Source organism: Nannospalax galili, unplaced genomic scaffold (assembly GCF_000622305.1).
Source record: "Nannospalax galili isolate Female #2095 unplaced genomic scaffold, S.galili_v1.0 scaffold212, whole genome shotgun sequence".
NCBI classification, from domain to species: Eukaryota; Metazoa; Chordata; class Mammalia; order Rodentia; family Spalacidae; genus Nannospalax; species Nannospalax galili.
The window spans coordinates 609,655-627,453 of record NW_008333884.1 but is presented as its reverse complement, the minus strand read 5'-3'; the positions used below and the strand labels follow the sequence as shown (position 1 = coordinate 627,453).

The following is a 17,799-nucleotide window of genomic DNA, read 5'->3' as shown; positions in this document are numbered from 1 at the left end:
ATTTTATTTATTTATTTTATGTGTATGAGTGTACTGCCTGCATGTATGTGAGCGCATCCATATCATTTAATGCCACGGAGGTAGGAAGAGGGCGTCGGATTCCCCTGGAACTGGAGTTAAGGACCGTTTGTAGCTGCCATGTGGATGCTGGGGATCGAACTCAGGTCCTCTGCAAGAGCAGTCAGTGCTCTTAACCACTGAGCCATCTCTCCAGACCCACAAAGATATTCTTAAGCCCTAGGCATGGTAGAGCATGCCTATAATCCCAGTTCTCAAGAGGCAAAGGCTGAATGTGGCAAGTTCAAGGTAGCTTGGTCTACATACTGAGTTTCAAGACCCTATCTGAAAAAAAGAAAAACAAAACAATAAAAAGTACTCACACTACTTAAGACCTCTAAACCAGCTGATTCTTAGAAATTCCCTCATGTATAAAACATGAGAATTATAACTGTATTAACAAATCAGTTATCAGAATGCCAAAAATTAAGTCATTTAGAGGGAATCCAGAGAAAGAGCCAGTTGTGAAAGAACAGGAAGTGATGTGCACTCCATTCTGTAGAAAAATGCACAAGAAGAACCATACTGATCTGGAATCAGCCCAGCCTGACAGCTCTCGGGATTCTCTGACAGAGGCATCAGAAGTCATCTGAAATAACCCTCAGACAGCTTCTCCTTAATAATGAGTTTATTTAATTAATCACCAACACATTTTTACCACTTTTAGAGAAGTGCTCCCACCAGTTAAAGAAATAGATTTTTAGTTGTCCTAAACTACATGTCTTAAGTTTTAGTATGCTACAGTAAAAAGAGCAGTTAACCTACACCTTGTGTATATCGTGGTTTTGTGGCCTTCCTCCTCTTGCATCTTTCCAAGATAAAAATAGTCACTTTAGTGAGCAGTGTGCTTGGATGTATACATGCTTATATATATGAATCTACTATCAAAACAAACCATAATACAGAGGAGTAGGCTTTATGGCACAATATCCCCTGTATGAGGAGAAAACTATACATTCTGCAAGCAATACAACATATACTTTGTGTCATGAAGTAAAGGCTCAAATGAAGATAGGTATGGTGGCTCAATACTCAGGAGACTGAGGCAGGAGGACTGCCCAGAGTTCAAGGCCAGCCAGGTTGCATAATAAGAATTGTGGCACAGGTACATAATCCCAGTATTTGTGAAGCAGAGACAGGAGGTTCCATTCAGGGTTAGCCTCAGCTACACAGCATTTGAGGACAACGTGGGTTACATGAAACCTTGTTTCCAAAGGGAAAAAAAGATTGAAACAAACAGTGCTCTTTACATTAAATGAGTTGAGATGAACAACAAAAGAGGATAAATAAGGCAGAAAGTTTCATTTTATGAAGAAAAACATAATGCAACTGCATTAAAAGTCATGAAATAGGCACATGCATGTAGTCCCAGCACTTGGGAGGCAGAGGCAGGCAGATCTCTCTGAGTTCAAGGCCAGCCTGGTCTACACAGTGAGTTCCAGGCCAGCTGGGGCTGCAGGGAGACCCTGTCTCAAAGACCAAAAAAAAAAAAAAGTCATGAAATAAGATAAAAGAATTTAAACTGGGTGTGATGGTATACACCTGTAATTCTAGCACTTGGGAGATAGGCAGAAGGATCAGGAATTTAAGGTTATCCTCAGCTACATAGTTATAAGAGCTTAGGCTACATGAGACCTAGTCTCAAAACAAACAAAAAAGGATGAAAGTACTTAAAATCAGTGCCTAGTACTACTACTAAATCATTAAATCCTTCTATTCAAGCATGTTTTAAAATGCAACATACCACAAAAGTACTAAGGTACATTTAATGACAGCATAATTTAAAATAACTCTTTAAGTAAAGCTTTGACACCAAATACGGCTTGTTAATAAAATATCAAGACAACTCAAAATTAACATATTTTAGTTATCTTTATCACTGCTAATATTCACACATAGAACATTTTCAAATCATTTCACCAGTAAATCTAAACAGATAAGAGAAAAAAAAAATGGGAGCCGGGCATGGTGGCTCATAGCTGTACTCCCACTTGAGAAGCTGAGGCAGGAGGGTTGCCCAGAATACAAAGTGAGACAGTGTCTCAAAAAAAAAAAAAAAAAAAAAAAAAAAAAAAAGGAAGGGAGGAAGGCAGGGAGGGAGGGAAGAATTACACATGAAGACTCTATTAAGGAAGAAAGAAAAGTACAATGTACATCAAGACTCCTTAAAGATTTGAAGGTTAATTTTTTTTTCTCTCAAAAGGCACTTGCCAACACAATTCCAGAATGCCAAAATTGTTATTTTTATTTCTGTCTACTAAGAAAAAAACCAACAAGTACTACATCAAACCAGACAAGATGATTTTTTTAAACAAGTATGACATGAAGCAAAAGTGAAAAATACACGATATTGACCATAGCATTATTAAGTACATTAATGTTTTCTGACTTCTATTTCCTTCAAAAACAACATTTGCTACAGAAAGGTTTGTAGTCTGGACATTTTAAGAAAAATTCGCTGTTAATGTCATACAGAATGGTATTAACCTTAAAAATTGGCAGTCCAGGGCAAATGTCCACCGGACAATCAGAATGTAATCATCTCTAACAATTCTACAAAAATGACAAAGGCCAAAGAAAAAGGGGGAAGGAATGAAAGGGATGCAAAATTATTTTATCAATCCGTAAGAAAAACTAGCCAAAAAAAAAAAAGCCAATCTGGACATCTTTCTCAAAACAACAAGAGAGACACCAAAACTGTTGTAACATACGAGGGGTCCCCTAGAGAGGCCATGTTCCCCAACAATAATAAAAGCAGACATACTTCCCACCGACAGATCTCACGGCGAGAGTACAAACACAAACCGTCCTGTAATCGATTTCAAACCAAAGGAAAAGGCTAAGCTCTGGAAGGGAAGCGCCATTACTTCCCTCTCCTCTCCCTCCCCGCTTCAGTGTATACATAGGTCTGTGTATGAAGAAACTGCCTGGGACTTCTGCAGCACTGCAGTAGACCAGATAGAGAAAGGGGGAAGGGGAGAGAAGCGCTTCCATCACCCCGAACCGAAGAAAGGCAGAGATCTTCGGGGGGAGGAGGTGGATCCATGCAGCTGGCTACCCAGAGCGGTCTCCATTCCCAAGAATACAGACACTACAAAGGAGAAGGAGCAGGAGCACCAGACTACAAGGAAACGGACCTCGCGCCTTTAAATCGGGGTACAAGTCAACTCAATTTCCCTACGAGGGCCACACCTTCCTAGAAACATCCCCTTCCACCACCCCTTCCGGTGACCCTCGGGAAAAAGGAATGTGACTGCTCTTGCCCCTCAAAACAGGAGGGCGCCCGGCTCAGCAGCTCCTTCACCCCACCCACAGGATCAGAAACCCTCCTCGTCTCCCTGCCCCCCCAACCCACCCCCAGATCCCTTCTTCCACCCAGAGGGCTGAGTGGGCCGAGTTTCCCCGCCCCCCTCCGTGTCTCCCTTTCCCAAAGCTGAGGTGCCCTTACCCTTTCGCCGGCAGGTCTGGGGCGGAGTAGGCAGGCGCAGTCCCCCGGAGCGCTCCGGTGGCCGCGACGCTGGAGAGCGACAAGTGAGGAGGAGGGGGCCCGGCGACAGACCGCCGCCCCCCCCCCAGCCCCTGCCAGCCGCCTAGCCCTAGCTCTGCGACAAGGGGCCAACGGGGGGGGGGGCGAGGGGACGGCCGGGGTCGAGGAGGCGCCCTCAACCCTCCGGCTCAGCTAAGATGGCGCGGGGAAGTGCCGGGAGCCGCCGCCGCCTCGGGGGAAACCGGCCCGGGCCTCGGCCGCCTCCGGGCCTTACACAGCCGAGGCCCCCTCGGTCCCCCGCCGAGCCCCTCGGCGGGCCGGCCCACGCGCACCCGTCCGCCACCACCACCACCCCGGGGAAGGGGGCGCTCACAAAGGGAAGACAGGCCGCGGGCCGGGCGGCGGGGCGGGGTCCCCAGGGGCCGCGCGGCCTCGAAGGTTCGCGGCTGCTCGGCGCTCTCGGCCCGCAAATGGCACCGGTCGGGCGGGCCCCCTCCTCTCCGCAGGCGGGCGGCGGCACCGATTCACTCTCACGGCCGCCCTCCCTCTCTCCCTCCAAGCCCTGAAGCCACAGAGCCCGGCCGCTGCCCAGCTTGCCCCCCCTTCCCCAACACCACTCCCCTCCTCCCGACAGACATCCCAGGCTCCGATCTCGCGAGAGTTCCAGCCTGACAGGCCCGACTCTGCGCGAGACACGAGTGCGTGCGCGCGCGCGCGCGCGTCCTCCCGGGAGCGCGGCAATACTTACGCTGGGCGGAGTTGTCCGGGTAACCGGGAGTGCTGTCCTCGGTCCACTCCCAACCTCCTTCGGCTCGCTGGCTCCGATGCCACGCGGGCGTCAGGTGCCGTGGGCTCACTCCGGAAATCTGAGGGAGACTGCTGCTCCGCAGTCTTCCTTCCCTCTTCCCACCCCCAGAGCGTCAGCCTCCCACTAATCCTGCCAAGGTGAAACTTTGGAGTGCAGAACAGCTCATTCTCACACACCTTAGTTGGATTCCTCGGTGGAATTCAGAGATAAGCTTCGGCAGCAGCATCGCTATACAATTAAGGTTGTGCGATTCTGAGTTGAAAGTAAGTGTGGGAAGAGCTGTTAGATTTGGATGTAAACCGTCCTGTTAGGATGGAAGGAATGGAATTTCAAAACTTTTTGTGGCCTTATGTTGAGTGATGAGATGTTTTTCGTTATAAACGCAGCAAACTAAAGGATCCTAAGGCTCCCACGCAGGGAATAGGTAGAATTTTTCTTTTTACACTTAATGTTAACCGTAGCTGAGAAAGGATTTATTTTTTAAACCCCTCCACTAGTTCTTACTCAGGAACCAAAACATGAGCCCGTAATGGTGATGCAGGCTTGTATTTTGTAATCCCAGCACACGAGAAGCTGAGGCAGAAAAACTGAGTTGGAGGTCAGCTTGGGCTACATACTAACATTCTGTCAAAAAAATTATATAAATAAAAATAAAGCCGGGTGTGGTGGCGCATGCCTTTAATCCCAGCACTGGGGAGGCAGAGGCAGGTAGATCTCTGTGAGTTCAAGGCCAGCCTGGTCTACATAGTTCCTGGTCAGCTAGGGCTACAGGTATACCCTGTCTCAAATAAATAAATTAAATAAATAAATAAATAAATAATTTCTGTGGGGTGGCCCATGGCTGTAACAGTTCTAGCACTTGGTGTGGAGGCTGGAGGATCAGGAGGTCTAAGTCAAGGTCATCTTGGTGACACAGTTTGAGGCCTGTCTGGGCTAGGGACCAGACTCTCAAAAACAAGGAAACAAGTGGGTCGCAATTGGGAGGCAGAAACAGGCGGGTCTCTGTGCGATTGAGGCCAGCCTGGTGCCCCTGTAGTCACAGCACTGGGGAGGTGGACATAGGAATATGCCAGGAACTCAATAGCAGTCAGCCTAGCCAAATAGGGCACGTACCAGGATCAATGAGAGACCTTGTCTCAAAAAAATAAGCTGGAGGACGGGCATGGTGGCTCAGAGGGTAAAAATGGTTACCTAGAAAGCCTGATGATCTGAGTTCCATCCCTGGAACCCACATAAAGGTAGAAGAGGACTGACTCCAAAAAGTTGGCCTCTGACCTCCACACATGCACATACACTCACAAACTGATAATACATTTTTAAAGGTTGAGAGCCATAAAGGAAGACATCTGACAGGGAACACCTGCCTCCAAATGCATGTGCACACATTCATACACAGTACACACATACAAAATTATGGGCTTGCCAGGTGGTGGCACATGCCTATAATCCCAGCACTTGGCAAGCTGAGGCAGTAGGATTATGAGTTCCAGGCCAGCCTGTGCTACATAGTGAAACCCTATCTTGACAACAAAACATGAAGAAGGGGAGAGGAAGGAGGAAGAGGGAAAGGAAAGAAAAAAACTGTGGCTTGGGTTAGAGCTCAGGTGTACATCAGTTGGCTAGCATGCATAAGACCCTAAATTAGACCCCAGCACCACAGTAGTGGCTTTTTTTTTTTTTCTCTTTTTTGAGACAAGGTGTCCCTGTAGCCCCAGCTGTCCTGGAACTCACTATGTAGACCAGGCTGGCCTCAAACTCACAAAGATCCGCCTGCCTCTGCCTCCCAAGTGCTGGGGTTAAAGGCAGGCACCACCACGGCCGGCCAGTAGTGGCTTTTTAACCAACATAACCACTAAAAGAAATAGACCTTTGTGTTACGTGTTTAATATATATATGGGTCAGATGTGGAGGCTCACACCTTTAATCCCAGCACTCAGGAAGCAGAGGCAGGTAGCTCTCTGTGAGTCTGAGGCCAGCCTGGTCTACATAGCATCTCAAAAAACAAAACAAAGGGGCTGGGAAAATGGCTCAGAGGTTAAGGTTAAGAGTATTGGCTGCTCTTGCAGAGAATGGAATTCCATTCCCAGCACCCACTTGGCAGCTAACAACTTCTCTTTACAGTGGATTTGATGCCTTCTTCTGGCCTCAGTGGGCATTGCATGATATGGGTGCACTTATATGCAGGCAATACCCTTATACCATAAAATAAAAATAAATAAGCCAGGCGTGATGGCTCATACCTTTAGTTCCAGAATTTGGGAGGCAGAAGTAGGTGGATCTCTGTGAGTTCAAGGCCAGCCTGGTCTACATAGTGAGTTCAGGCCAGCTGAGGCTACAGGGAGACCCTGTCTCAAAAAGACTAATAATAATAATAATAATAATAATAATAATAATAATAATAATAAATAAAGCAATCAAAAAATATAATTTACTTTGGAGAAGTAATTCAAAATCTCAGTAAACAAGTAAACTGACCAGCTGGTCATGGTGGTACAAGCCTTTAATCCCAGCACTTGGAAGGCAGAGCCAAGCCAATCTCTGAGTACAAGGCCAGCCCTGTCTACATACCTGACTACATAGTGAGTTCCAGCCCAGCTGGGGCTGCAGGGAGACCCCATCTCAAATAAATAAATAAATAAACAAACAAACAAACAAACTGACCAGGACCAGTAAAATGAATTATCTGCTTTGGTGGGGTGTACCTGTGATTTGTTCTCATCTCTCCCTGTTGTAGTGAAGGTCATTGTTCTGAGAGTCAGTTATTGCTCAAAATTTTGCCAATACCCTCATCCATTCTCAAATGACAGTGTATCCTCAGTATAAAACACAAGCCATAGTCCTTAGTTTCGCCTTAGGAGTGAGGAATGATAACCATCTTTATCCCCCACTCCCCTTCATAGCCAGATTTCAAAATATTTTTGGGTAAGCTGTCAATATTTCACCCCACTGAAACAGATCTTGATGAAGTTAAAAGATGACCTCAGTTGCTGTGTCTAGTGAATCATTTAATTCTTTCCTTCTGGTCATCTTCAGTATTTAACATAGCTGACACTCCTTCCATCTAGAAACTGTTTCTCCTTGACTTTTCAACACCTCTCAAAACCAGTTTTCTTTCTATCTTCTTTTCCTGACTCTTCTTCATTCACCCAGCACTTAAAATATATGCACCTCTAAATCTGTTCTGTTTCAGCAAGAAATCATTACAGTAAGACCATGCTCTCTTAGAGCCTAGGAATATAACCCAGTACTAGAGCATATGCTTATCATGTTGAAAGTCTGAGTTGAATCACTAGGACACATCTCCCCAAAAATGTTTTCTTCTACCTAGTTATTTCATATATTGAGGAGTGAAGATTCAAGCCTCCCCATAGTATTTTTGTGGAAACTTCAAACATACAATAGAATTAAAATAGAATATTAATCCTTGTGTCTGATACCCAACTTTACCTATTTACAGCTTTGGTATTGGGGCATGAGACAAGGACTCTTATAGCCTCAAACCCAGGATGTAGCTAAGGAACTAAGGTTGGTCTTTAAATCTTAATCCTTCTGTCTCCATAGCCCAAGTGCTAGGATTACAGGCACATGCCACAATGTCTAGGTGACACTTTATCTTTCTTAGTTTACCTATTTCTCTCACAAACCATCTCTCTTTATACTTCATTTTCTAATAAGCTTCTTATAAACTATCATTTTATTTGTATGTATTTCACTATGTATCTCTACAAAAACTTCTATGGTAACTAACCGTGATATTGCAACTCAAAATATTTCTAAAAATTTAAAAGCATTTAATTATCTATGTTCAGTTCTCCCAGTAATTTCTAAAACACCTTTGTTTTTTATGTGTATGAGTGTTTGCCTGCATGTATGTGTGTGCCTGGTGCCTTAAGAGGCCAGAAGACTGCATTAGATCCCCTGGAACTAGAGTTACAAACTCTTGTTAGCTACCATCATGTGGGTGCTGGGAACCAAACCCTGGTCCTCTGCAAGAACCAGTGCTCTTGACTACTGAGCCATCTCTCCAGCCCCTCCAAAACACCCAGGAATCAGGATCTGAACATGTTTCACATTTTACATTTGATAAATATGTACCCAAGTCTTTTTCTTTACGTATAAAAGTTCCCTGTCACTTATGTTTCCTTTGTTTGTTTTATTGGTTTTCTTTTCTTCTTTTTCTTCTTGTGTTTGAAGTTTATTTGCTGAAGAAATGAGATCGTAATTTCAGGGGTGGTAGTTCCTACCTATAATCCCAGTCCTCAGGAGGCTAAGGTGGAAAGATTGTTGTAAGTTCAAGGACAGTCTAGGCTACAGAGTAAGAGACCCTGTCTCAAAAAAAAAAAAAAAAAAAGAGCCAGGCGTGGTGACGCATGCCTTTAGTCCCAGCACTCAGGAGGCAGAGGCAGGTGGATCTCTGTGAGTCCAAGGCCAGCCTGGTCTACATAGTGAGTTCCAGGACAGCTGGGGCTACAGGGAGACTCTGCCTCAAGAAGACAAAAAAGAAAGAAAGAAAAAAATAAAGGAAGAAGGAAAGAAAAAGAATGAAAAGAAAAGAAATTACATCATATATCCTATAGCATTTTTCATATCTGGACTTCTGTGTATCCTAAACATGTCATTTCGTATTTGCTTCAATGCTCATATTTCCTAGAAATTAGTAGTTAATCTAAAGGCTTGATTGTGTTGAGAGGGAACTTATTTTTGTAAGTCTGTTGTATGGGTGATGTTTTTATAATATTTGAGTGGGAGTGTGTTGTTGGAAAATAATAAGGAGCAACAATATTTTGGCCTTGATAGAAAAATTATCCAAGCATTGACAAGACTAACATTAATGCCTCCATTTTATAATAAGCTAAGGTACAAAGAGCTTACATCATATGCCCCACATCACATAACTGCTAGGTAAGTGCAGAGTTAGAATTTGAACCCATGTGTGAGTGAATCCCAAGCACACAGTCTTTCCACCATATTGTATTCTTGGCACCACTGACCAAGGAAAGATGTATACATACTCATTTCTGGTATTTGTAAGAGATCCCTGAGTATGTGTAATGCCAGTGTGTTTGGTGTCATATGCATTTCTGTATGTGAAAAGATAATTTGTCAGTGTTTCAGCAGATGCACTGAGAGACATGACTGCCTGTGCATTGACATGCTTCAGTACTGTGACTCAGTAAGAGACTGAGTCATACTCAACTCAATTTAACAAATACTTGTTGAAACCTGGTATGGTGGATCACACCTATTAATCTAAGCACTCATGAGGCTGAGGCAGGAGAATTGCCTTGAGTTCAAGAGCTAGCCTGGGCTGGAGATGTAAAATCCTATCTAAAAACAAAACAAAACAAAAATCCAAAACAAAGAGCCAGAGAGATGGCTCAGTGGGTAAAGGCACATGCTGCCAAGCCTGACAACCTGAGTAAGATCCCTGGGACCCATGTGATGACAGAAGAAAACCTCTGACCTCTACATACATGTCATGGCACACATCACACCCCCCAACACAAAAGAAATAAATAAAATGTAATAAAAATTAAAATGGAAAAACAAAAGTACTGTGCTATCAAAGGAAAAAAAAAAACACTTGTTGAATTCTTATTTCATGTCAGGGTTTTTTATTTGTTTACGTTTACTTTATTATTTTGAGACAGGGCTTCATGGCCATGGTCTGGAAATCTATGTAGCCAAGGATGACCTTGAACTCTTAAACTCCTTATCCTCCTTGCCTCTACCTCCCACATACTGTGATTACAGGTGTGTGCCCCACACTTGGCTTAAATAAAATACAAAACTGCTGGGGAGGAGGTGGCCCCCAGCACCCAGGAGATCTCTATAAGATAGAGGCCAGCCTTGTCTACATGGCCAGTTCCAGGCCAGCTCTAGTTACAGGGAGACTCTATCTCAAAAACACACACACAAAAATAAATAAATAAATAAATTAATTAATTAATTAATTAATTAAATAAAATAATAAATAAAACATAACTAACATTTAGAATTACTCTGTACTAACAAGTGTATAAAGAAAGTGTATTTTTTGTTGTCTTCTTAATCTTCCCAACATCTTTGTAAAATGGATGATGATAGTGATGATGATTATGGTTCCCATTATAGAAGAAGAAAGCCTGAAGAAGTTATGTAACTTTGGTCACTAAAGGAAGTTAGAGTATAGGCTCTGATTTTAAACTTTGATTTTTTTTACTGCCTCCTTTCCTAAACTTTTCCCCCCACCCCATCCATCCTCAGTAATCCAAAATTCAATTACAGAGATCAGATCTGCGTGCACAAAACATTTAAATAATGATGTAAAACAACCTGTGAGTAAAGGGCATGCTGAACCAGTTTGAGCCTCAGTTTCTTAGCTAGTGAGAACAGACTAAAACAAGTTTCAGAACACCTTTCAGTTCAAAAATGTGTAATTAGAGGAGTTAGGCAAATAATAACTTGAATTTGAATGTGAGAGAGAGAGAGAGTTTTTGGATTGTTTTGTTTTGGTTTTATTTTTGAAGATCTCACTATATTGCCCAAGCTAGCTCCTGGTTTCAAGTTATCCTCCTATCTCAGCCTCCCAGGCAGCTAGAAATATAGGCTTGTACCACTATGTCCAGCTAATGTGTGACTATGTATTTAGAAACAAACAAACAAAAAAGCCCCCTTATTTGGTTATCCTAGCTGAATATGCAATTTGAGTATTAAAATTTGTGGAGAGCAAAGCCTAGGGGCACCTGTATAATATAAACTATTTTGGAAGCTGAGGCAGGAGGAATGTATGTTCAAAGCCCTCCTGGGCAACTTAGTGAGACCATGTCTCAAAATAAAAAACAAAAAACAAGAACTGGAGATTTTGCTCAGTGGTAGAACTCTTGTCTAGTATGCATGAGACCCTGGGTTTAATCCCTAGTATAAAAAAATTTAAAAATGAGAGACTGAAGAGATGGCTCATTGGTTAAGAGCACTGACTGGTCTTTCAGAGGATCGGGGTTCAGTTCCCAGCACCCACATGGTGGCTAACAATTGTACGTTAACTCTAATTCCAGGGGATCTGACATCCTCTTCTGGCTTTCTCTGGCTTTATATGACACAGGTGCACTTACATGTCTTCAGGCAAAACACTTATACACATAAAATAATCCAAAAAACTTTTTTTAGTTTTTTAAAATGGGGGAAGAAATTTATTGTTCATGGTGATCCCTCTACTCAGCATCAGCTAGTATGCTAACTTGCTGCAATCACATGATAGTTCTGATAGAAATCTCTATTTCCTCGCAAGAGAAGGCAAAAAAGAATAAAAAACAATAAAGTTGAATGAGAGGATATTTGGTAACAAAGATATGTCTTTGAATTATCAGTTTATAAACTAGTATTGAGGCACCCCATGGAACTGGTAACCATCTAATGTGTTGCTAGAAGCCCACTTGGTGTATCTTGGGATGTTATCAGTGCATTCATAAGTTTTGTCTTAGGTGCCAGAAGCAAGATTAAAACCGATTACAGTGTGGCTGCCATTCCTCACTCTAACAGATCTCTAGAAGGATGCCTAGTATAAGCAGTCTCATAGGCTGAAGAATAAAGCTGATCACAGAACTGCTTTTAAGCTTCACATTTTCTCACAATCAATAATAATTGTGAACATCTTTTTTAAATGACAGTATTAGGGGCTGGAGGTATGTCTCAGCAGTTAAGAACACTGGTTGTTCTTGCAGAAGACCCAGGTTCAAATCCCAGAACCCACATGGCAGCTAACAACTGTCTGTAATTACAGTCCCAGGGGATCCAACAGCCTCTTCTGACCTCCAAGGGCATTCATTGCACGACATGGGTGCACTTACCTACATGCAGGAAATACACGCATACACATAAAAATAATAAAATAAAATAACAGTATTATGCACAGACCATGGGTTTGATTCCTAACACTCAAAAGAAGGAAGGAAGGGCTGGGCATGGTGGTGCATGCCTTTAATCCCAGCCAGCACTTGGGAGGCAGAGGCAGGAGGATCTCTGTGAGTTCAAGGCCAGCCTGGTCTACAATAGTGAGCTCCAGGACAGCTGGGGCTACAGGAAGACCCTGTCTCAAAATGTTGAAGGGATTCAGAGAGAGAGAGAGAGAGAGAGAGAGAGAGAGAGAGAGAGAGAGAGAAATGGGGAGAGGTAATCAGGGAGGGATGATGGGGGAGGGAAACGGAGCAAGGGAGGGAGAAAGGGATGAAAGAGGAAGAGAGGGAGGGAGGGAGGGAGGGAGGGAGGCAATCTTTTCTAAATGTCCTGTATGGAGAAGGGGCACATTCTTCCATTTTAACCCACAAGAATAAATTAGTGCTGGGTCAAGGTACCAAAGGATGATAGAATGCAATTCTGTCTGAGAAAGTTCTGACCTAGAAACCTTTCAGTCTCAAGTATCAGATAAGCTTCTGTGGCAAGCCATGAATAAGTTAAAGCAGCCACTCCAGAGCCTAAAAGAAATCCAGCCCTGAAGAAATTAAGCGGTGGATAGGAAAGAAGTACACCATAATTTAAAACATTGACTTTGGGACTGGAGAGATGGCTCAGCGGTTAAGAGCACTGACTGCTCTTGCAGAGGAACTGGGTTCAATTCCCAGCACCCATATAGTGGCTAAGGACCACCTGTAACTCCAGTTCCAGGGGAATCTGATGCCTTCTTCTGACCTCTGAGGGCATTGTATGACATGGGTGCACTTACACACATGTAGGCAATACACTCCTACATATAAAATAAAAATAATAAAATATTTAAAAAAAATTGGAGTCCCAGCTCTGTCACCTACCGTCAGCAACCACCTCACTTTGCATCATTCATATAACTATGCTGAGTATAAATTTCTTCATCTGTAAAGTGGGGTTGGTTGAGAGCTGAAGCTATAGCTCATGGGTGGATTACTCCCTTCACATATACAAGGCTCTGGGGTCAATCCACAGCACTATAAAAAAGGGAGTTGACATTAACCTCCTCACTGAGTAACAGATAACAAGTAAAATGCCTAGCTTAGCTTTATGCCTAGCCCATGGAAAATGTTTTATATGGTTAGCTATTATTGCCTGTGTGTAAGGAGGTAAATATTCATCCCACTGCTCTGACTCTACCCTTTGGCAGGCATCTCGTGATCAGCGTATCACAACTGTGAGTGTCTGGGACATCTGTGACTATGGAAAAGGTTGAGCAGCATGTTTGTGGACTGAGAGGTTTTTTGGAATGTATCCTCAAGACCAATTGGTGATTTTGTCATGGCTTTTCTTTGCCTGACATCTGCTAAGATTAAAAAAACAAAAAACTGTGTGCATTCCTACCAGCTTTGTGCCACACAAAATATAAAATAGAAACAGCTGGCAATAAAAACATAAAAAAAAGAAGCCAGGCATGATGGTGCATGCCTTTAATCCCAGCATTCCAGAGGCAGAGGCAGGCAGATCTCTGTGAGAGCAAGTTCCAGGTCAGCTAGGGCTAAAATAAGACCCTGTCTCAAAAAGCTTAACTAACTAACTAACTAACTAAACAAGTAAGTAAAAACAAAATAAAGAATAAGTTGATATCTTATTGCCCTGGGATTATCTTTGGGCTTTATTTATTTATTTATTTTATTTATTTATTTATTTGGTCTTTTTGAGACAGGGTCTTCCTGTAGCCCCAGCTGATCTGGAACTACCAGGCCTGGAACTCACAGAGATCTGCCTCTGCCTCCTGAGTGCTGAAATTAAAGGTGTGCACCACCATGCCCAGGAAATTTTTTGATTTTTTTTTTGAGACAATGTCTCATGTAGCACAGGCTGGCTTTGAATTTGCTATGAAGCTAAAGATGACTTTAACCTTCCTGAACATCTGATCCTCCTGCTTCCACCTCCCAAGTGTTTTGATTATAGATGTATACTGGGGATTGAACTCAAGACTGCATGAATGTTAGGCAAGCACCCTACCAACTGAAATACATCTCCAGCCTGACCTTGAACTCCTGATTCTCCTGCCTCCAATGTTCAAGTGCTGAATAGTAATACTTTACTAATAAGTGATCTTTTGATTTTTGTTGAAAGTGGCAGTTCAGCCAGTTCTAGTAATAGTGTAGCCTGGAATCCCAGGACTCTAGAGATGGAGGCAAAAGAAGAATCAGGAGTGCAAATTTGAGGCCAGCTTGGGTTATATGAGACCCTGTCTCAAAAAAAAAAATGTCAATTCAAATTACATTGGGGTGGGGAGACATTATGAAAAGTCAGTGTCTCAGAAACTAAATGTTTTTCAGGGGTCAAGGGTGTAGCTCAATGGAAGAGTACTTACATGGCACATGGGCAGTACTGCCTTTGATAGGGGGAGGAGAGGGGGTTATGTATTTATTTATTTTGCACTGCTGGGGATCAAATCCAAAGAATTGAGCATACTAGGTAAGCACTCTACCACTAAACTACATCCTCAGCTCTGTCTCTTCTTTTTCTCTCTCCACACTATGCCCAGCTCCCAATACCTGAGTATATTCCTCTATACACTGTTTTTTTTTAAATTATTTATTATCTTTATTTTATGTGTATGAGTGTTTTGCCTACATGTATGTAAGTGTGCCACATGCATGCAATGTCCACAGAGGCCAGAGGAGGGCATTGGATTTCCTGGAACTGGAATTATAGATTTTTGTTAGTCACCCTGTAGTGTGCTGGGAATAAAACCCATGTCTTCTGGAGAACTGAAAGTGTTCTTAACCACTGAACCATCTCTCTAGCCCCAGGATATTTTTTTGAGACAGGCTTTCCCTGTAGCCCCAAGTGGCCTGGAACTCACTATGTAGACCAGTCTGGCCTCAATCTCACAGAAATCCACCTGTCTCTACCCCCACCCCCCATGCTGAGATTAAAGATATGCACCACCATGCCCAGCCTTATACACTAGATTTTATTGTAAAGTTCTATACGTACATACTAAGGACAAAGACAGTTGATAAATCTGAGTTCCCAAGTAGTTCCCATTACTGCTATTAGCTTTACGTACCCCAGTATTGAATATTACCATTAATTCTGTATAACACAGGAAATGAATCGAGAAATTTTCTGATATTAGCATACTTTTTTTGGTATAGGGATTGAATTTTTGGCTTTATACGTGCTAGGCAAGTGCACTTTACCATTGAGCTATATCCCCAGCAAATACTTCCTTTGTTGATACAGCTTTTACTTTTACATTTTTTTATTGTGTCTGTGTGTGTGTGTTTCGGGACTTGGTTCTCTCCTTCCAGCATGAGTTCAGGGGATCAAACTCAGGCACAGTAGCAAGTGTCTTTACCCATTGAGCCATTTCGTCAACCCTGATAGGTCTTATTTTTATTTTTGATTTATTTTTTAATTTTTTTTGGTCTTTTTGAGACATGGTCTCCCTGTAGCCCCAGCTGTTCTGGAACTCACTATGTAGACCAGGCTGGCCTTGAAATCACAGCGATCTGCCTGCCTCTGCCTCCCCAGTGCTGGGATTAAAGGCATGCGCCACCACGCCCAGCTATTTTTTAATTTTTATTTTGTGTGTGTGAGTGTTTTGCCTGCATGTATGAAAGTGCACCACATACATGCAATGCCCATGGAGGCCAAAAAAGGGTGTCCGATCCCCTGGAATTGGAGTTAGAGATGGTTGTTAACTGCCATGTGGGTGTTGGGAACTGAACCCAGGTCCTCTGCAAGAGCAGGAAGTGTTCCTTACCACTGAGCCATCTCTCCAGCCCCCTGATGTTTTTTATACTCACTAATAACAAGAGGCTTTTTCTCAAAGTTCAGGTTTTATGCAATATTTCAACTTGCTTACTATGTGACCTATCCTACATAAACTGATTTCTCTCACCCACTGTCCAAAAACTTCCAAGGAGGGAACAGAGGCCTTATCTAGTTATCAGTGGCACTGTGGAAATGATTATCACAAAATTCACTTTATATTTCTCCTCTTCACAGATCTTGATACACAGCATTGACTATTGCAAACACAGAATTTGAAGAAATTTGAGGAGGTACCTGCTGCCAAACCTGACAACCTGAGCTCCATCCCTGGAACTGGTAAAAGGAGAGAATTGGCTCCCCCAAGCTGTCTTCTGAGATCTACACACTCACCATGACACATGTGTTCATACATACACATTAAATAATAGATATTTAAATAGATGATAAAATGTAAAAAATGTTGAAGCATTGAGACTTCGGGAAGACGAATGTGTTAGAACAGGAAACTTGGGCACCATCATCATATTTTCATGAGGCTTCACAGAGATCATACAGAGGAAAGACTGCATCTCAGTGTTTTATTTATGCAACAGAGGGATGCTGGACCAGGGGTGGAAGAAGAGGGTGTGAAAGGTATGGCCACAAAAAATCCAGAACTACATCATCTTAGTTTAATGAGCCCTGAAACAATGGGAAGCTCCTCAGTCTGGTTAACAGTATATAGAATCCAAGTGAACAGCTCTGACTACATCAGCTTGAGACCCAAGCAGGACCTTTCCTCGGGCCACTTGCTTCACCAAGGCATAAGAGCGTTTGATTGCCCTAGCTGTGACTGTGTGCCCACCTTGTGGCAATCGGTTCAGAATCATACTCCTATGAGTACACAGAATGATGGAAAGGAAATTCCCCAAAGAAATGTAGGATACTTTTTTTGCCAGAAGAGAAAAACTGGACAGACAGAAACAACAGATGTTCACTTCAAAGTAGAATAGAACTGTTGGTGAGGCCAAATGATGTGACTGTGCAGGCATGCTAGCTGGAATATGGAAACACTGCTGTCAGGTAAAAGAAACTATCACCTTGATTATAGGAGAATTTTCATATTTATGATAATTTCACCATAACTGAGAAATGGACAGAGCACACTCATTCAACAGGATATACTTTTGAGACTTAAGTGGCACAGAGAAGCCTAGTAGAAAATGCATGGTTCATATGCCAGTTGTAACTGTGGCATGTACATCCTGTAGAGAAGCATTCCAAATGTCAAGCATTCCGAGAACCTCAGACAACCTGGAAAACATCTGGCATGTGCAAGAACCCAGAAATGGGGCTGGAGAGATGGCTCAGAGGTTAAGAGTATGTACTGCTCTTACAGAGGACCCACATTCAGTTCCCAGCACCCACATCGAGCAGCTTACCACTGCCTGTAACCCCAACTCCATCTCCAGGGAATCTGATGCTTCTGGTCTCCAAGGGCACCTGTACTTCCCTGTATACACACACGCACACACACACACACACACACACACAAAACTTAAAAATAATAAGAATAATGCCAGGTGTGGTGGCACACACCTTTAATCCCAGGCACGCCTTTAGTCCCAGCACTTGGGAGGCAGAGGCAGGCGGATCTTTGAGAGTTCAAGGCCAGCCTGGTCTACATAATGAGTTCCAGAACAGCTGGGGCTACAGGGGACCTTGTCTCAAAAAGACCAAAAATTAAATAAATAAATAAATAAATAAAATC

The 17,799-nt window shown here is 43.0% G+C and overlaps 1 protein-coding gene across 1 annotated transcript in view; it reads right to left on the bottom strand.

Annotated features, from left to right (window-relative positions):
* The window catches only part of Taok1 (TAO kinase 1), a 110,462-nt gene extending 106,556 nt beyond the window's left edge, over positions 1 to 3,906 (bottom strand). Inside the window, exon 1 of the mRNA XM_008828716.3 lies at positions 3,506 to 3,906. The gene's annotated coding sequence lies outside the window, so the exon portion shown is untranslated. The remainder of the gene's footprint in view (positions 1 to 3,505) is intronic.
* Between the last annotated feature and the right edge of the window lie 13,893 nt (positions 3,907 to 17,799).